Source organism: Podarcis melisellensis (assembly GCF_964234715.1).
Source record: "Podarcis melisellensis genome assembly, chromosome: 2".
Lineage (NCBI taxonomy): Eukaryota > Metazoa > Chordata > Lepidosauria > Squamata > Lacertidae > Podarcis > Podarcis melisellensis.
The window spans coordinates 87,606,168-87,627,305 of NC_138529.1; the positions used below are offsets into that span (position 1 = coordinate 87,606,168).

General features: G+C 42.4%; 1 protein-coding gene across 3 annotated transcripts in view; it reads left to right on the forward strand.

The window, feature by feature from the left end:
* Positions 1-21,138, forward strand: part of SRGAP3 (SLIT-ROBO Rho GTPase activating protein 3) — a 186,886-nt gene that overhangs the window by 46,858 nt on the left and 118,890 nt on the right. The window lies entirely within an intron of this gene.

A 21,138-nucleotide genomic window follows, 5' to 3' on the forward strand; every position in this document is an offset into this window, starting at 1 on the left:
TTCTTGTGAACTGCATGCTCCTCTTTGGGTATTTGAGGCCGATTTCCTAAGATAAAAGGATGGAAGAATGCAAAGCTAAAAATTGCATGTTTTTGTAATTCCCTTAGTTTATTAGGAAAAATAAACTGAACCTCCCTAACTGCAACTTAAGGCATAACAAGGACAGACAGTTGCACCTGTTAGCTCCCCCTTTCCAACCTCTGTGTGCTCAGATGTAAATGGGAGACCATTTTTATCCACTGCTTGGAAGATGGGAGGGTGCAGCTCCTGGGGCAGAGTTTGTGGGTGTAACCCTGCTCTTCAAAAACATGTGACCATGATTGCGTGGAGCAGAAACTGTGAAAGGGACTGGAGTGCCGGTGCCATATGGACTCCAAAATCCCTGTGGGTGGAGGGGGAAACTCCTTGGATATAAAAAATCCCAAAATATATAAAACATTGACCACACTGCTCCTATAATGAATAATCAATACATGCTTCTTCTGCTACTACACTGGCAGTAATCACAGTGAATTTGCATTCTGCCTTCTAGCTTGAAGGTGCATGTGCAAGAGGAAACGTCAGAAGAAGCTGGAGCCCTCTGTGCCTCCTCCTAAATAGCTTGAGAAACCAGTGTCTTAAGACAACATTCAGCCGCACTTCTGAAAAAGTGTGTAATATAGGATACTGCTTGGCACTGTGAGATTGTGGGTGCGTGGGGAGGTAGGAATACTTAGTTGTCCCTTCATTTCATTATACCAGTTTCAGTGGATTTCTAGATCAACCATGAAAAGTGTCAAGAGGCTTTCACTGGCAGTCAGCATATGATGGAGTCCCTGTGATACCGTGACACAATATAGAAAGAAACATTGCTTTAACACCACCCCCTTTTCTAGAGTGGGTGTTCTTTCTGAAAGGCCTTCTGAAAGTCTGCTTAACTTCTGGACAGAGGCTGGAAAAGCTGCTGGTACAATTGCTTCCTCATGCTTCCTCTGGCTCTGGCTTTCTTGCTTTTGCTGAAGCCAAGATGCAGAAGCTTTCTACTTCTTTCTTTGGTTGCTTAGTCATTTGATTTGTGCCAGTACTGTGCTATGCTGCTGCTGCTGCTGCTAATGTTTAAAAAGTTACTTCATGGTTTTAAAGTAATGCTTACCCAGAGTATTTGCTTGCCCTCATTCCCCAAGTTGGCACTTCACCTAAAACTAAAAAACGGGAGCAAATTAGTTTTGATGTATGCTAACACTCAAGAAACCAACATAAAACAGCCCATAAGTGTCTGGCCAGCATTACAGAAAGATTGGGTGCAGGGAGGGGGAGAATGGACCTGATATTTCCTTGACCCCAAGGCCCTGTTTACAAGAAGTAGCACTGTCATATACCAATATTTGTGGTAATTGCTGTATGCTGGTATTGCAGGTGATGAAAAAATCTTGTTATGGGAAGTTGCACTCAAAGTGTGGAACATATGTAATGGTTCCATTTTCTTAAACTGCAGTCCTGTGCAATGGACATAAGTCCCATTGAACACAATGAGAGTGAAGTGCTGCCAATTATGCTTAAGAGATTGAGGTGGCAGGAAGCAGTGCTACAGGTTCACACACATTCTTCTCTAAACAATATGCATATGAATGTTGTATCTGGCAAATAGCTGGTGGGAAAAATATTGTATTGGTTGACTCCTATGGAAACAGGGTAGTGGGGATCATTTTCAACAAGTATTCTGCTTGCCAGTAAGCTTTCAGGTGCAATATGGGGTGTGGGACAGGTAGAGATGCGACTGGATTAGCTGTGTGACTGAGTTACCATTGGGGAACTTGAGTGCACAGCAGAGGTGATGGGCGGGAACTTCAACACTGCTGGATCAGTTGTGCTTCCAAGTTCCCTGTGGGGGAACTTGATTGCACAGTTGATACCTGTACAAAGCAGCTTTGCCAGCCCTATGCTCAGTAAAGGGTTGCATATAGGGCCAGCAAAGCCCCTTGTGCGGCGGTTCCCAGGAGCCCGACAACCAGCTGACTGTGGGGTGCTTAGGAAGTGCTGCACAAAGTTTGACAGGTGGGACAACCAAAGTGTCACTTGTCTGATGACTGACAGGTGGGTTGTCCCACCCACCTGTTAAAGTTAGCTTTGGGGGATGGGGACAGGTGATTATTTGGCCCATTAGGCCAAAAAGGTTCCCTACCCCTGAAGCATGTGCTGCTTTTGACTGTCAAAAACCCTGTTGGAGTGCCTCTACCACCATATATGCCCCCTGGTACTCAGTTAAGACCTACTTGGAATTCCCAGCTAAATGGTAAAGAGGCAAAACTGGTTAGGGGATGGAAGAAATATTCCATGGAGAGAATACCTTCCTCAGTAAAGTGCATTTGAGCCTGTCTCAGTAGATGTTTGGAAAGTTGGACATTCAAAGAAAATTTAATGAGCTAAGCTTGAAGAAAATGTAAGGGGGTCTTTGTACATCCACCTATCTTTTAAAGAACATGGTTTATTTCCTTTCAAGTCCTGTCCCCCTGCCACTCCAGAGAAGTTCTGGCTTAGTATGCATGGGTGCATCCTATTCTATATTTTCAGCAACCTTAAGATAGATGCTTTGCCAGTGACCTTCTTTGCTTATCTTAATGCAAAATTCATTATTTTATTCTGCAGCAGGCTTTGAATGTCAAAGCAGGACAGACATATTTATAACTCTTGGGACTTGAATCCTCAAGCAATTAAAGACTCCTTTTTGAAGCGTTTCAACTTAAATTAGAATTGTTTGGTTTTGCCCATGTATTAATAAGTAAGCTTAAGGCAATGAAGGAATATATCATATGTTCCTTTGCAGAGTTATTTCTTGTATTTGGGCTGATGTATATGACCTCACTCCTTTTCGCAACAACTGTCAGATGTTATAGAATGTGCTGCTTGCACAGAGTGACTGAGGCAACTCAGTCAGATGGGCAGGGTACAAACAAATTATTATTATTATTATTATTATTATTATTATTATTATTATTATTATTACAGTGGTACCTTGGGTTACATACGCTTCAGGTTACAGACTCCGCTAACCCAGAAATAGTACCTCGGGTTAAGAACTTTGCTTCAGGATGAGAACAGAAATCGTGCTCCGGCGGCGTCGCAGCAGCGGGAGGCCCCATTAGCTAAAGTGGTGCTTCAGGTTAAGAACAGTTTCAGGTTAAGAACGGAGCTCCAGAACGAATTAAGTACTTAACCCGAGGTACCACTGTATTTATTTATTTATTTATTTATTTACTTGCTTGCTTGCTTGCTTGCTTGCACGCAGTGATATGAACAGTTTAGCAAATGACAGCAATCCAACATAGGGCCAATTTTGATGCAACAATTTCTTTTCATTGTGGTATTCCCATGCAGAAATGCCTATGGAAAACATTTTTCTCAAAATGCAAATAAAGTAGATCCTGCAAGCAAAAGACTCAATTTGGTGCCCAAGCCTACCTCTGGAAATTGACACACAAGATTCCAGTCAAACTTGAATGAGTTCTACTGAGGTGGACATTCTCCACTGGAATCACAACCAACTCTGTCCCCTAACCAATATTTCAACTTGCAGTTCCTGGAGGGATGCTGTGTAGTGTGTGCCTTGCTGCAATTCATAAAGTTTGTATAGGCCTTGCTTGATATTTTAAAATTCTGGAATTGCATGTTTCTGAGAGACTCTGTTCTCTACTGACTTTGATCTTGTAAACATGGTCTGATAGGTTAAGATCCATATATAGATTGAATAGATGCAAAGCGGCTCTTCTGCCAACTGTGTGTTTTTCATTTTGAGTCTTTCTGCCCCCTTTGACTAAGACTGAGCTTCAGCTTTAATTGCTTTTTAGTTTTCCTGCAGACATCTCTGTTTGAGGCTCAGCAATAGAGGCCTTTGAGGTTTCTTTGAGTGGCAGTATGTTGAACTTTAAGCCTTTCTGTTTGTATAGCCTTCCTTTAAAGTTGGTTAATACAGAGCTGAGAACTCTTTTGAAATCTAGGAAATAGAAAATTACTTTGGCTACCCAAAGGGGTACCGGGTCCTGTTTTTTGTTCATTTAGAAATGATGCAGTACTCTGTCATTTGCATTTCTGGCAGGGAGGTTAATGCGATTCTAGAATTTGACTCCTGGCAATTAGTTGTGCAAGGTCCTGTGCTCCTTGATAGAAGGGAAAATGCAGAACTGCTGAATTTGGTTGTTTGGTCTCCCTTTCTCACTGACAGATGCACAACGTCCTTCACAAAGTTCCAAATTCTCTCAGGGCTTTGTGATGTGTCAGTCATCTCAACAAGCTAGACTCTGGGCTGACTTTGCTCTGGCATATACATTCAGATTCCAGTGAGGTTGTGATTGTGTAGTGGAAGAGCAGTTCCAGTCTCTTTGCTCTATCATGCAGATAACATCTATGAACCTGGCTGCCCTTTCAGTGTCAACTGCATGGAGGCATGATTCTGCTGCTTTAAAACAGCAGGACTCTGTTTTATGCTGGAGAGGTACTGTACTGTATAGTGAATGGGCTTGGGTTGCTCTTCCACCATTCTAATGTAAAGCTACCTTTCAGTGATAGCTGTTTGCAGTAGGCAGAGAGTGCAGCATCCCCTCCTTTGGCCAGAGACATTCCAGAGCCTGGCCATTCTCCCTGTCCCTGTGCATATAAGTCACCTGCTGCCTCAGTCACTTTCTTGTCCCTTGAAATGTGTCCTGACCAGCACAGAATGAGACTGAATGTGCTTCACACACATCCTGTCCCTGTGACCCATCCCTACCCCGCAACTTGGTCTCTTCTTTCCCCCAAAATAATGTTTCGAGCTTATTAACACAATTCTCATTGAAAAATGGCCTTGAAGAAGAGTGCTGGGACCAGTGAGTCCCTCCAGACATTCCTGTCTGTAAAAAAATATGAACAACTGCAGGGTCTATTGCAGAGGTGGTGACCTGGATCCAGAATTGGCCCACCCTTTGTGGACCACTTGGTGATTCAACTTTAAAGCTGCAGCCACAAAGGAACAGTTAGGAGCACACCTAAGAGTTCTTACTTTGAATTCAAGCTGGGGCTGTAAAGTAGGAATCAGGAACACTTAAGGTGCAATCTGATGTTCCTGAATGATCTACAACTTCAACAGTGCAGTGCCTGGTGTTGTGTGATGTCAGGGTGATGGGCAGGAGGCTGTGTGCCTTTCAAATCCACCCCAGTGGGCCAAATCGGAAGAGCTGGCAAACCTAATTAGCTCTCTCTCCTCCCCGACCCCCTGCCCTGGGCTCATCATGAGAGAGGCAAAGACGCCATCATAGGTAATGGGATGCACATTTGAAAGTTTCCCCCCCAAATGGGTAATCTCCCTCTTCCATCACAACCAAGTTTCTTCTTCATAAGGTAAAAGGTAAAAGTACCCCTGCCCGTCAGGGCCAGTCGTGACCGACTCTAGGGTTGCGCGCTCATCTCGCTCAAGAGGCCATGAGCCAGCGCTGTCCGAAGACACTTCCGGGTCACGTGGCCAGCGTGACGAAGCTGCATCTGGCGAGCCAGCACCAGCGCAGCACACAGAAACGCCGTTTACCTTCCCGCTAGAAAGCGGTCCCTATTTATCTACTTGCACTGCGAGGTGCTTTCGAACTGCTAGGTTGACAGGAGCTGGGACCGACAACGGGAGCTCACCCCATCGCGGGGATTCGAACCGCCGACCTTCCAATCGGCAAGTCCTAGGCACTGTGGTTTAACCCACAGCGCCACCCGCAGTCCCCATCACTATTCTCAAAAACAGAAATAAAGAACCAACTGCAGAGAATAAATTTTATTGTCATCTTCAGAACAAAGTTGTTAATTATAGTGATAGTGAAATGAAAGGAGAAAGCAACTTGAGCAGAGACAGTAAGTGATCTTGGGCTCCTCCCCGTTCCTGCAAGTTCCTGCAGGATGAGCATCTGTTCCGTCTGAAGCTTTCTATAGTGGTATATTCTTTTTCTTGGCGCACAGCTTCCAAACAAAGTGAAATGCTACATAACAATTCCTCTCTTTTGGGCCTGATTCAGGTCATGTTTGACAGAGAAGGGTAGTGCTAGTTCTCTATAGAATCTGAAACCTACGATTCTTCACATGTGATCAGTAGGGCACACATGCTACAAAAATGGAGGGGAGGGTAACATCACATATTCAGGGTGTGGTTCGTTTGCTCTCCTGCTTTTTTAAAAATTAGCCCACCATTGCCTCTCACTGTCTTTTTGGTAACATCTGGCAAGTACATTATCAAAAAAAGTAGCAATATGTTAATAAAGCCTTGCACAGCTATTTCTTGCATTTTTACACTCCTCCCCCACCCTTTCTAACACTTCATCTCAAGCCAGTGCCAAACAGCATCAGTGTTAAAAATGAGGTTTTGTTCTTGCTTCTGAATTAGGGGAACAGAAGGGAAAGTAGGAATATCATTTAAATCCACCCAACACTATTTGGGTTTCAAAATGTGCTGCCAAGGGTCTTGTATGTGGGGCACCTCGCTTAAATGAATATAAGGAACGTAAGAGATAATGAAAGAAAAATAGTTAATGTGATTAAGAGTTTGACATTTAATACAGGCTATATTCAGCACAAGTCAGTTCACTGTATGCATGATATATGTGGAACTGTTGATTTGCTTGCAGACCTGTAGAATTGAAAACCCAAAGTCTGGAGTAACACAAGCCTGCGACTCAGATGTAATGTGAGCACCATGTCCACATAGCAAAATATGTGTATGTAGTAGTTGCGCACAGGAATATGCCTATGTGCTTGCATATAAATTTGACATGTCCTTTATTGTAGGAATTTTGTAGCCTATCAAATGATTATTGGGACAGGAGCAACAGTTAAATCATTGGCTTGTACATTTAAAGGATCACATGTAGGTTGCATGGGACACCATCCCACACTTTTAACATGTGAATGTATGTTTAAAGAGGCTACAACAATGGACATCCATTGATCTCTCAAAACTGGGAGATTGGGCATTTAAATAACAAATGCAATTCAATGTAAGCAAAGGAAAATGGGGGCAAATATATACCGTATTTTTCCGTGTATAAGACCCCCCCCAATGTATAAGACGATCCCTATTTTTTTAACTCAAAATTAAGAAATTAAGTTGTATAGCTTTTTTGGGGTGGGAGAGGTCACTTCTGCCAATTGTTCACCTGCCTGACTGCCACTGCCGATTGCACACCTCGCCGTAGCCGCCAATTGCTTGCCTGCTCACCGCCACCAACAGCCCACACACTTGCCGCAGCCGCCAATCGCCTGCCTGTCTCGCCACAGCTGCCAGTCACCTGCCCAGTTGCCGCAGCCACAGCCAATCGCCAGCAGGCCTTGCCGCAGCCACCAATCACCGCTGCTAATCTCCTGCTTGTTGCTGCCATTAATCGCACGTCCCCGCTCTGCATTCACTATCTGTGTATAAGACGACACCCAATTTTTGCCAAATTTTTTTAGAGCAAAACGCACCATCTTATACATGGAAAAATATGGTATATTTTAATTTTACATATATGCTAGTCAGATCTGAACTGACAGTGACCGATGAGGAGGAAGACCTTGGGGTCACAGTGGATACCTTGATGAAGACATTGAGACAGTCTGTGGCAGCTGTGAAAAAGACAAATTCCAGACTGGGGATAATTAAGAATGATATGGCAAATAAAAATACCAATAGTATCATGATGCTGTCTGTGGCCTACTGGCCTAATTGATCTTAAAGACAGGTTCAAAATGAAGGCCTCTAAATCTGAGTTTAAAGCAATGGCAGGTTCATATAGATACAGTGGTTCCTCAGGTTACAAACTCCTCAGATTACAAATGCTTCAGGTTACAAGCTCTGCTAACCTGGAAGAATTACCTTGAGTTGAGAACTTTGCCCCAGGATGAGAACGGAAATCGTGTGCCGGCGGCACAGTGGAAGCAAGAGGTCCCAACAGCGATAGCACACCTCTAGTTAAGAACAGTTTCAGGTTAAGAATGGACCTCCAGAACAAATTAAGTTCGTAACTAGAGGTACCACTGTATAGGTGTAGGGATCCTTCTTCAACCTGGTGCCCTCCAAATGTTTTGGACTATAACTCGCATCATGATAAGAACAGCCTGCTAGATCAGGCCAATGGCCCATTTAGTCCAGCATTCTGTTCTCCCAGTGGCCAACCAGATACCTATAGGAATCCCAGAAGCAGGACCTGAACACAACAGCACTTTCCCCAGTTGTGATCCTCAGCAACTGGTACAGTTGTACCTTGGCTCTCAAACGCCTTGGCTCCTGAACAAATTGGCTCCCTAATGATCGAAACCTGGAAGTGAGTGTTCCGGAAGTGAGTGTTCAAACCTGGAAGTGAGTGTTCAAACGATTTTGGGAAGCCAAACGTCCGACAGGGCTTCCGTGGCTTCTGATTGGCTGCAGGAGCTTCCTGCAGCCAATCATAAGCCGTGCTTGGGTTTTCAAATGTTTTGGAAGGCGAACGGACTTCCAGAACAGATTCCGTTCGACTTCCAAGGTATGACTGTATTTGGGGGCATACTGCCTCTGAGTGGCTGGGGAAACCCAGCCAGATGGGCGGGGTAGAAATAATTTATTATTATTATGTTTTTTTTTATAAATTTTTTTATTGATTTTCCAAACACATAATAAAAGACATACACATTACAAAACAAAAACATACCCAACATTAAACATATACCGACTTCCCCATACCTCCCTTTCGCTGCATCCTTATTCCGAAGTTCTTTAGCAACCCTTTAATCAGTTTATCTACTGTTTCCCTTTCATTAAATTTCTTTAAACTTAATAATTACCGCTGTATTTCTCTACTTCTTACCCCTTGACATCTCAACACTCCTCTATTTTACAACAGTTTTTAAGATATAATTTAAACTTCTTCCAGTCCTCTTCCACTGTCTCTTTCCCCTGGTCTCGGATTCTGCTGGTCATTTCTGCTAGTCCCATGAAGTCTGTCACCTTTGTCTGCCATTCTTCCAGAGTAGGTAGTTCTTGCATCTTCCAATACTTTGCCAGAAGAATTCTTGCTGCTGTGGTAGCGTACATAAAAAAAGTCCTATCCTTCTTTGGCACCAGTTGGCCAACCATGCCCAGGAGAAAAGCCTCAGGTTTCTTAGGAAAAGTCCATTTAAGGACCTTCTTAATTTCATTATAGATCATTTCCCAGAAGGCTTTAATCTTTGGGCAGGTCCACCAAAGGTGGTAGAAGGTACCTTCCGTCTCATTACATTTCCAACATTTATTATTGGGCAAATGGTAAATTTTTGCAAGCTTGACTGGGGTCATGTACCACCTGTAAATCATTTTCATTATGTTCTCTTTTAAGGCATTACATGCCGTGAATTTAACACCAGTGGTCCATAACTGTTCCCAGTCAGCAAACATAATGTCATGACCGATATCCTGTGCCCATTTAATCATAGCTGATTTCACCGTTTCATCTTGTGTATTCCATTTCAACAGCAAGTTATACATTCTAGACAAATTCTTAGTATTGGGTTCTAACAGTTCTGTTTCTAACTTTGACCTCTCCTTCTGAAATCCTATTTTCCTGTCCTGCTTAAATGTCTCATTTATCTGACGGTAATGTAGCCAATCTCGAACTTTGAACTTTAGTTTCTCATAACTCTGAAGTTTAAACTTCTCACCATCTTGTTCTAGGATTTCACAATATTTTGGCCAATTAGTATCCATATTAAGTTTTTTCACCGCCTTAGCTTCCATTGGTGACAACCACCTGGGAGTTTTACTTTCCAGCAAATCTTTATATCGAATCCAAACATTGTATAGTGCTTTCCTAACAATATGGTTTTTGAAACTTTTATACACCTTTACCTTGTCATACCATAAATATGCATGCCAACCGAAGTTATTGTCATATCCTTCCAAATCCAAAATGTCTGTATCTTCAAGAAGCAGCCAATGTTTCAACCAGCAAAAAGCTGCTGATTCATAATAGAGTCTTAAGTCCGGCAGGGCAAAGCCCCCTCTATCTTTTGCGTCAGTTAAAATCTTAAATTTTATTCTGGGCTTTTTGCCCTGCCAGACAAATTTGGATATGTCTTTCTGCCACTTCTTGAAGCAGTCCATCTTGTCTAAGATCTGTAACGTCTGAAACAAAAATAACATTCTAGGCAATACATTCATCTTAATAGCAGCAATTCGGCCTAACAAGGAAAGTCTCAATCTTGACCATATTTCTAAATCTTTCTTTACTTCTGTCCAACACTTTTCATAATTGTCTTTAAATAAATTCACATTCTTAGATGTTAAGTTCACCCCCAGATATTTCACTTTTTTTGTTATTTCCAACCCTGTTTCACTCTGAAATCTCTCTCTTTCTTCCATTGTTAAGTTTTTTTCCAGCACTTTCGTTTTCTGTTTATTCAGTTTAAATCCTGCTACTTGACCAAATGTCTCAATTAGTTCTAATACTCTTTTGGTACTAGTATCTGGCTGTTGCAAAGTTAACACTAGGTCATCTGCAAATGCCCTTAACTTGTAATTTTTGACTCCGACCTGAATACCTTTAACCAACTGGTCCCTTCTGATCATATTTAACAAAACCTCCAGGACTGATATGAAAAGCAAAGGGGATATTGGGCATCCCTGTCATGTCCCTTTTTCTATTGGTATTTCTTCCATAACCACATTGTTTACTATTAACTTAGCTTTTTGTTTAGAATATATTGCACCTATACCGTTTTCAAAACCTTGGCCTACCCCCATCCCTTGGAGATTCTTCTTCATAAAACTCCAGCAAATGTTGTCAAAGGCTTTCTCCGCGTCCACAAAAATCAAAACAGCTTTCCTATTAATATCCACCTCTAATAACTCCAAAATGTCTATAATGTTCCTCACATTTTCTGACATCTGTCTCCCAGGAAGAAAGCCTGTCTGGTCCTTGTGAATCTCCCCTAACAGCACTCTTTTAAGTCTTTTTGCCAGAATGTCTGCAAAAATTTTGTAATCCACGTTCAGTAAAGATATAGGGCGGTAGTTCCTGACCTGGTTCTTTTCAGTCTCTGTTTTCGGTATAAGTGAGATGCCTTGAAGTAGATGGGAAAATCATCCACAAGCCAAATGAGATAAGTAATTGTTTTCAAAGCTTTTTTAGGAAATTATACGCACAAGGGCCTGTAAATGAACAAGAAATAGATGAATTTATCAAAAAGCATGGACTACCAAAAATTTCAGAGCAAAGCAAAATGATCCTGAATGAGAAAATTACAGTACAAGAAATAGAGGGTGCCATTCAGAACATGCAATTGGGGAAATCTCCAGGACCAGATGGTTTGACTGCAAGATACTACAAAGTGTTGAAGGAATGGTTAATACAACCATTGAAAGAAGTATGCAATGAAATTATGGAGGGGAAAAAGGCTCCCGAATCATGGGAAGAGGCATTTATCTCAGCTATCTAATTTATTATTATTATGACAGTGGAGGTAGAACATCACCATTGCGATCATTGGCCCTGCTTGTCAGGGCTAGTGGGAGCTGGAGCCCCAAGAAAATATGAAGGGCCAAGAGTTTTCCACCTCTGCTTTAGCATCATAGAGGCTCTCCTAGTTGATCCTGTGGTGGGTGGGCACATACAAAAGCTGTATATGCTGATACTGTGGACAACCACTCTCTCAATTGTGCATGGGGTGGATGTCATTCCATTTCCATGTGAAGCTGCTCTGTGCTCTCATCCTCCCTTGTCTAGAACACTTTGAATTAAAATTGCATGTAAAGGTTTCCAGCAACAGCTGTGGCAGCTCTAATGCAAGCTTCTGCCCAACACTTTGTTTTCAGACATCGAACAAAAAGCTAGTGGTGGTCTGGGTGACTGCCAAATCATGGTGAGCAGTGATGAGAGGCAGGTGGGCAGAGCTGGTGGCCCCTTCCCTCCATCATAGCGCAGACCTTTGTGTATATACTGATTTGGCCTAAGGTATTTTTACCTTCTGTAATTTGAGGTTGTTTAAAGTGTAGGTTCTGCTGAATTATACTACATTGTAATTATCTAATAAAAATGTGTGCCACCCTTCTCTGGGAAGGAGGAAAGCGTGCAAAAGATGGGAAGATAAAACAATGGAGCTGAAATAAAATGCAGCGGTGAGCATTTGTGTGTGAGACAGAGATGACAATTATACACCCACAGTGCCCTGGACCTTAATTAAATTGGTTATTAATTAGACTGGTTCTCATTTCTGTATGCAGCTTAATTTAAGTGGTATTGACTACATTGGAATCAATTGCATTCGCTGGAGATAATAAGTTATGAACTTTAAGACAAATACGTGTGCATCTTCTCCAAAATCTGTGTATTTATTTTGTGTTTTACACTGGGAATGTTGCAGCCCTGTGGTGCCAGCATGTGGGAGAAGAGAGGGACAGGAAGTCCCATTATGCATGCAGAAGTTGTCATGTTAATGGGACAATGTCATCTTCTGCAACCCGTAATAACCATCAACACACTGCAATTACATACAACAGATCAGCAAATCCAGCGGAGGTATGCCACCCCAGTCCACAGATCACTTACGGAAAAACCTGAGTGAATAAGGGCAATCCACATTTTGTAATAAGGCAACCTCTGAAAACTAAGTCAATTTGTACATTTTATTAATTCATTTAGTTTTTTTTGAGTGTTTTAGAAACTGAATGTAATGGTGAAAGCCACAGACATTTGCCATAAAAATGTGAGAAAAGTCTGCTGGATCAGGCTGATGGCCAATCTGGTCCAGCATTCATTCACACAATGGCCAGACAGATGCTACAGGAAGCCTAGAAGCAAGATCTGAGTACAAGAGCACCTGACCTCTCCTGCGGTTTCCAGCAACTGATATTCAGCAATATGCTGTCTCTGACACTGGAGAACAGAGCATAGCCATTGTGGCTAGTAGCCACTGATAGTCTTTAACTCCATGATTTTTTTTAAAATCCTCATTTAAAGCCATCCAATTTGGTGGCCCTAACATCTGAAGTGATTCACTGTGGTTGGCAGATTTTTTAAATATCTGAGCAGAGTGGTGTGCCTTTGCCTCTCAATCGCTCTCCATGAGACTTTTGCTGGGGTTGGGAGTGTTTGTCAAATGTTGTGGCTGTTGTTCTTCCTCCCCTTCAGTTATGACAGCCACATTTGTCAGCTTCATGATGTCCAAAGCAGACACCATCTGGTAGCATCCTTTACTCAAGAGTTTCATTTTACTGCAGTGTTTTTGTTTGTACAGCTAGGAATAATAATTTTGGTACATAGAAAGCAACAGCAGCAAATTTGGTTGATGCGAAAGAGAACTCCAGAATCCAAAGTTGGGCAATACCTTATTGAGACAAATAAAAATGCTGCAGAACAGTGGTGACTTTTTGAGTTCTTCACAACTCTTCAACAGACAAGATGTTGCCTAAATTAGCAGCAAGTGTTTGGAGCAAAGTCACTGAAGGCCCGCTCTAATGCAGCAGTATTAGCAGTTGGCTCTTCTGTTAAAAAGGAAGCTGACGTTTCCTTTTCATTCTGTGTTTATTGTGGCTTTAATAGCTGCAGCTGTAATACAGTGTGTGTCTGCATACTTTTTCAAACTCAAATAAATAAAGCGCATTGATACTCACATTTTTTCTGTCCTTTAAAACAGCTTTAAATTAGATCCACTGGGAGTGCTGGGGACAGGTGAGTCTAAAATCTGCGCCTTTAGCAAAAACCAGAGGATGCATGTTGCTTGGACTGCAAGGGAAGGCATTAAAACACCCCCAGCCTACCTCGTGGCACATGTCCTTCAGCTGAGAGCTTTGTGTTTTAAGATAAGAAGGTGGTTTAAATGCAGCATGGCTGTTTCCTCTTTATTATCTTTCTTTGGAATCTATCTTAAACTCACAGCTTGCCTGTACCCTATTCTCAGGTAGGAGAATGGGCGATTTTAAACCCCTCTTCGTTGTGTTGCTTACAGTTTGTCTTGCAGCTGATGTCTGGTGCCTGAGATCTATTACAAACCCCCTGAGTCATTTCTGTTAGCCCAGACAGTAATTATAGTGGGAGACCTTCAGCAGAAAAGCATTTCCTTAGGCAAACTTTTTCATCCGATTGTGCAAGGTTCTGATCTTGGTTTTTAAGTATGAGGGACATTGCCTTTCTCTTAAGTCTAAGTGTTCCAAAACATGTAAGCTAAAACAGCTCCTGCCTTCATTAAAATTGCCAGCTCCAATGTTAATCGCTTTTCTCACGGGCTCCTTAGTGCATGGTTTGTGAAAATTTTTAAAGTTAAGGTTTCTGAAGTTGAATTGATTCCATCTATGCACTCGTGGTTGCTTCCTTTTGGGAGGTTTTCTGATTTCTTTGAACTTGGGATGCTTTTACGGTTGCCATGGTAACATTAGAAGCAGAGTTGCCCTAGAGGTGTGTAATCTTTTCAGCCCCTAAAGATTAGCTCAGTGTGGTGCAGATCTGGGCCTGGAAAAAAAGGTTAGTTTTTAATGTGTGCTATTAGTAACTTTTAGCTGCATTCATTGAGGAGAGCTATGTTCCTTAAGGATAGGCCAATTTTTCCAGGATCCTTGGAGTTTGTTTCTTCCTTTCCTACATACATAACTTTTTGATGCAAATTGTGTGATTTCTGAAAGTCAGAGAGCAGTTTTTATGGAATCGATTGTAGCAGCAAAGTGTAAGGGGGGGGGTCAGAGCAGGAGGAATAGAGAGTAGATGAGGATGGCTGCACAACCGCTTCAAAGAGGAGGATGGAGGCAGGGGTCTGGCTATGGTATTGCATATACAGTGGTACCTTGGTTTACAACCACAATCTGTTCCGGAAGTCTGTTTGTAAACCAAAACAGGTTGTAACCCAATGGGGCCTCCAATATATATATATAAATGTTCGTAATCCAAAAAAAAAAGGTTGTGTACCGGGACACGCACTTCTGGGTTTGACGTTTGTGTAATCCAAAATGTATGCAAACCAAGACGTATGCAAACCAAGGTACCACTTATAGTGCCTTCCCAGTGGCATGTTGGTAGTGAGGGGCAGAGCTACTTCCATGTAATCCCGTAATCCCCTCATATCTTAATTTTGGAATGGGGCGGATCAGATTACCACTCCCTCCCACTATCTTCTGTGGCATTGCTTCGGGTCCTGCCCTGTGGAGCAACACAAAACCTATTTGCTACATCGTCCACGTGACAGTCCCTTTAAGAAGGTGATTGATCCCTATTCACAGGTGTGCTTGAACTCTGCACGCTTTCAGCAATCACTGGAAACCGAATGAGGAAAATGACAGGAAGATCTTATGGAGCAGATGAGAATATCTTGGGCAGTGAATAGACACTACGGATGGCACTCTTTCTCATCTCCCAGTGATTTGTATCCAAGTTCTTAATTTTAATCGTTTTAGTTCAGTTCAATGCAATCAGTTGGTCCAGATGGAATTAATGGGATTGTAGGGATAGGCAAACAGTTGAAACAACATCTGCAATTGTCTGGAAATCATGATTATTTCAAATACGGTACTTGGGAATGAAACAACACAAGATTTGTTGGAAATTTTTGCCTGGAATTTCTAGAGATGCGGGTGAGTCGAAATAGCCCCCTTTCCCGTATATGCTGTAATTTCCTCCTTGAACTCAGTGAGCCCTCCATGCTAACGAGTCATCCCTGTGTGCCTGGTGAATAGAAGCATCAGCTTCCCCACTGTAGGCTTCTGGGCATTTGTGAGTCTTAATGAATGACTTAATTTTTGCCCTTCCCAGTGCTGTGTCCAGGGCTCCTTCTGCCTGACAAAATAGTACGAAAGCTTCCGTGAGCAAATAGGATAGGAAAATATTGCCAGCCATCCCCCATGCTGCCTTAAGGCCAAATAAGACATGACATTCCGTGAAAGCAGTTAATACGTACTTTAAAAAAAAATGTAAATAATTGCCGCGAGTTGTGGGGTGGGGGAGGAGGAAAGAAAGCAGGATCAGGACTGCAGAAGTCAGGAATGGGCGTTAATCCTTTGCCTCTATACACGCTGCAATCCCCATGGTAATCCCCGCCGCCCCCATTACTATTACAGCCAGAAAGAAAATTTCAGTTGTGCCAATGGAGCCTATATCCCAGGAATAGCTTTGAGGATGAATTTAAAGCAGGATAATGCCTCCCCGTCCATGTACCATGGTTCCAGGCCTGCTTGGTCCTGTCTCCCCTCCCCAGTTTCTTCTGTTTACACTGGAATAATTGGACATGCTTACTGTATCCATAAAACTAGTGTCACATCTAGCTTGGTCCATATTTCTTACAAATATGGACCATACTTGGATTTGGAGGTGTTCTTGTAATTAGTAAAATACAACTTGCTGTGTTGTGGTGGGGCATATGAGTGTAAGGAAAATTGCAAATATGTTCAGTCATGACATATTTTCTCTTTGTTTTCCCTTCCAGAAAACTTGACAGAAGCCAGTGCAGCATAGTTCAATCCTTCCCCCCACCCCCCTGCAACTGAAATGTGATATTATCCCATAGCCAGTCTCTTTTTAATACTATTGATTGCCTCAGATATATCCCAGACCTTGTTTCTCACAACCTGAGCTTCCCATTGTTATTTGGAATTGAGTTTTGGATAGGATGCAAGGAATTTCAAGGGGCCAGATGTGATGTTCCTTGGAGGACCTGAGGGAGGAAAATGATTATTATTTTCCAGGATCCTGCAACATTGGCAGTCCCTGTTAGAAGTTCAGCCAAACCCTTGTTCATGGAGAAACTCCACGTGACAGAAGTTGCAGACACTTGCTACTCTAATAATTCTTGCTCTGTGTCTTTTGGAATGTGTTTCATAAGGAACGTACCTGGATATTCAGGGTGCCTTGTTTATATCTGTCATTCTCTCAGGTAAAAGTGGTGTAGCTATTGGGTTACATAGCCAATGGTTTCAATTGGGAAAATGAATGATTCCTTTCATGCCTTTTCCTCATCCTTTCACCATTTCCTCATTCTTCTAACAGCACCTTTTCAGACTCTTTGAAACTTATTTGTTTTCCTGATCATTGTACTGAAGTTTAGAAGATTCTTGAAGGTTTGGAGCCCCTCCACCCTTTCAAAAAGTTTCTTTTTCTATAATCGGCACAGGTGTTTCCTGATTGTTCTACCCTTTTGCCAAGTGTGATTAAATTATTATTATTATTATTATTATTATTATTATTATTATTATTATTATTATTATTTAATTAATAGCCAACCCATCTGGCTGGGTTTCCCCAGCCACTCTGGGCGGCTTCCAACAAAATATTAAAATACAATAGTCCTTCAGATATTAAAGCTTCCCTAAACAGGGCTGCTTTCAGATGTCTCCTAAAAGTCCGATATTTGTTTATTTCCTTGACATCTGATGGGAGGGCGCCACTACCGAGAAGGTCCTCTGCCCTGGTTTCCTGTAACCTCACTTCTCACAGTGAGGGAACTGCCAGAAGGCCCTCAGAGCTGGACCTCAGTGTCCGGGCAGAACGATGGGGGTAGGAGATGCTCCTTCAGGTATACTGGACTATCTTGGACTGACTCTGTGCCATTTCACATTGCTTTGTAGTTATTTTTGCTTTCCATTTCATTGTGTGTGTGTGTGTGTATGTGTGTGTTTGTGTGTGTGTGTGTGTGTGTGTGTGTGTATATATATATATATATATATATATATATATATATATATATATATATTGCTGCTGCAGGGTAGCTAGTTTCAGCAGTTACTCCCAGGAGCCACCATTCTTCATCCCCTTCTCTGGAAATGCCCCAGGCGTCTCATCATTTCAGTGGCAGCCACATCTCCACCCCCCTTTCTGGAAAGAATTGAATGCTGCAATTTCTGAGGCATTCTGGAAAAAGAAATTGGTGGAATCTAGGCAGTGGCTGGCAAAACCAGTCCTGCTGCTATTGTCACATGAGAAAGATAACCTTAAAACGATGCCGTTAGAATATGTATACAAATGTGAGTACTAGAACACACACTAAATGCCAAATGCAATTCTTGGGGAACAGATGAAAAATGAATTTTTTGGACCCCCTGAGTTTCAGTTTGTCACTGGTTCTGAAATGAAGACACATTCCCTAGCAGTTGATAATGTTGGAGTTAGACCAGTGAGAACCTGGTTTAGATCTGTGCTTGGAATGAATTGCACTGCGTGACCTTGGACTAGTTACTTTCTCTCCGACCAACATACCTAATGCAGTGTTTGAAAGAAAACGAGGGCTGGTGGAATGAGATATGACCTCATTACCTTGTTTTTCTTGATAGTTGCTTCCCTTTTGCCTTATGATTTGTAGAGACAAATTGGTTTCATCACATGCCCCTGTGGTGTCTCCTGCTTCAGAAACAATGAAGGCTTGGCTTCAAAGGCAAAATGCTTCATTGTAATCCACTTGTGCCCCTGTGCTTGGTATGCCTGTGCCTGGTTTTGTTCCTTTCTGTATTTATTTCCAGATTTGTATTCTACCTTTAAGGGTGCAGTTGTTCATTCTATCTGACTAATGACATGCATCTAATGTTCTTAACTAATCAGTCTCTCCAGTTGTGACGTGCTGTTCCTGCTCAGCAACTTACTCAGTGGAGCTTCAAAACGTTACATGGAAATTCCTGGCCAAACATTTAGTTTTTTTTTAAGGTTTCCTTTTAAGGGTTAGGGTGAACTCTTCCCTCCTCACCCTGTGGGGGATTTTAAGATTTCTGTCAAGGTGTAGGAGAAGGGATTCCAAGGATGCTTCTAGGCTGCTGCTGGTTTTGAGTGGGATTCAGTCAAATGCGGTAAACTCAGGTTGTGCAATGATAGTTGATTGGGAGGCTTTGAGCAGCTTCCTCAAAAGACTGGACTCTTTGTGATAAGGCAAGTGGCAGGAATCTGCACTGGGAAGTGTGGGATAGCCCTTGCTTGAAGCAACATCATTTAACCTCACCACATCACAGACAAATCAGAAAGAATGCTCATTTAACAGCCAACATAGTCTATATGTGTAGGAACTGGGCCTTCTTGCAACCTGCTTATATTTGCACGAACCTTCTTGTGTTCACAAGCAAAAAAAATAAAATAAATGTTGCAGTCAGCCTCTGTCAAGTTTGGCTGGAGAATGGCATCTTGCAGAGCACAGCTTGACCTTCAGCATGCACCAGGAAATGCCACCCAAAAGACAGAGTGCTTGTGTGGTGTTTCTTTTGGCTTTGAAATTTCTATTCTCCCTGAATTATTTAAAACCTCATATGTTGCAGGAGCCTATGGGAATAATTGACTTTTTTCAGGGCTGGAGTGAGCATTGCACTGATGTACCTAACTGTGTCTCTTGGAGGTTTCCTGGGAAGAGGGCCAATGTCATGAAATGCTTGCTATGGTCAGGGTGGAGTGCGAGGTGGAACTATATCATCCACTTTTCATCACTGTGGACTTCGTTCTTTAATTTGTTAAATGGGCTTGCACATGTTGAACTTGCCATATGCAAAGAAATACAAAATTCCAGTATACATCAACAACAATACATAAATAATGGCAATATATTATTATTATTATTATTAATAATAATAATTAATAATATTTTAATTATTTTATTACCCCACCCATCTGGCTAGGTTTCCCCAGCTATTCTGGGTGGTTTACAGCACAAAAATGGGAACTGGATTTTGAAATGGCAGAGGTTGTTCGGTGTAATTTGGCCTCTGCTTTAAATGACTTGCCTGCTTGAAGCCACTTCTCTCATCTGTACCTGCATGCCCATTTTGGTGCAACTAGAGTTGCATCAGGGCTTCAGAGGGAGGGTTTGTGTGACCTTACTGATGGTATCACTGGACATTGGCAAATTGGAATTGCTTGGTGATGGTTTAATTATCCAACTCCTGGCTGGCTGGGCTCATGTAATGAGATGGCTGGGAGGTGGAAAGGGAGCTAGCCAGCAACATTTTAGGGGAACAGTAGCAGCAGGCAGAACTGAGTGGGGAGAAAAGGAAGTCAGGGATTTTCTGGTTACTTCTGCATTCCTCAGTCACATTTTGTGTGTTTTCGCATTGAAATGCGCCTGAGTGTAACTTGATGAGGTTCTGAAAACAGACAAAAATGTTTCGAGCTTTTACTTTTGTCACGCTCATAATAAGAGCTCTTGTATAATTTTAAAAGCCTCCTTTTTTTTAAAGAGACGCAAGCTAACATTTTTTTTTAATTGTTCATTTGGAGCAGACTTGCAGTGATAAACTAATAGGGATGAGCAGGCAGCGTTTGTGCTGATTGTCTGCCACCCTACACTTCAGTCTGCTACCAGTACCATTGCTGAGTCCTGGGAAAAAGATGGTGGTGGGATCCCTGGACCTTGATTTTGCATTGGAAAGATGAACACAAGGGTGAATTCACTGCCTCTGATACACACAGACTTTGGAGCCATCTAAGAAAAGCAACAATAGAAACTGCTATTCTTACTGTATCAGGATACATCTGTAACCTGGTCCTCATTTTGTCTTATATGGCAAGTTGCCCTTAAGACACAATGGAGACACTTTGGTGACCTGGCCAAACTCCAGAAGACATGCACACACAGGGCTGGTGCTGGTTTCTACCATGCCAGACAGTGTGTTCAGCACTTTTTGCTTAAAAGTCTCGGTAGCCCTTCGAGGCAGAAGAGAGACAAGCAGAGACACTTCTGCAGATTCACATGGCAGTGTGCTGTTTTGTCGTTGTCTGGTTGCCAAGAAGAAGTTGTTACTTGCCACTAGCTCAGGAATTAGCCCAAACCCTCTATTTAAAGCTGAAACGGAGCAAACAACAATTTCGGTTTTCTACAGGTTGCTGTTTGCTCCGATTCAGCTTTAAAGAGTGGGTTTTTTGGGGAAAAGCTCCAGGGGGGTGGGGACAGGGCTGTTTGGACACAGAGCTTTAAAGTGCGGATCCTGCCTGGAAAGCGCAGAGGAAAGTTAAGTGGGGATAAGCCCAGAGACTCTGTGCGGCAAAATCCCCATGCTAGTTGATGCCTGGTTGCTAAAGTAACTTTTCGGTGGTGTAGTGTGGTGTAGTGGTTAAGAGCGGTAGTCTCGTAATCTGGGGAACCGGGTTCGCGTCTCCGCTCCTCCACATGCAGCTGCTGGGTGACCTTGGGCCAGTCACACTTCTATGAAGTCTCTCAGCCCCACTCACCTCACAGAGTGTTTGTTGTGGGGGAGGAAGGGAAAGGAGAATGTTAGCCGCT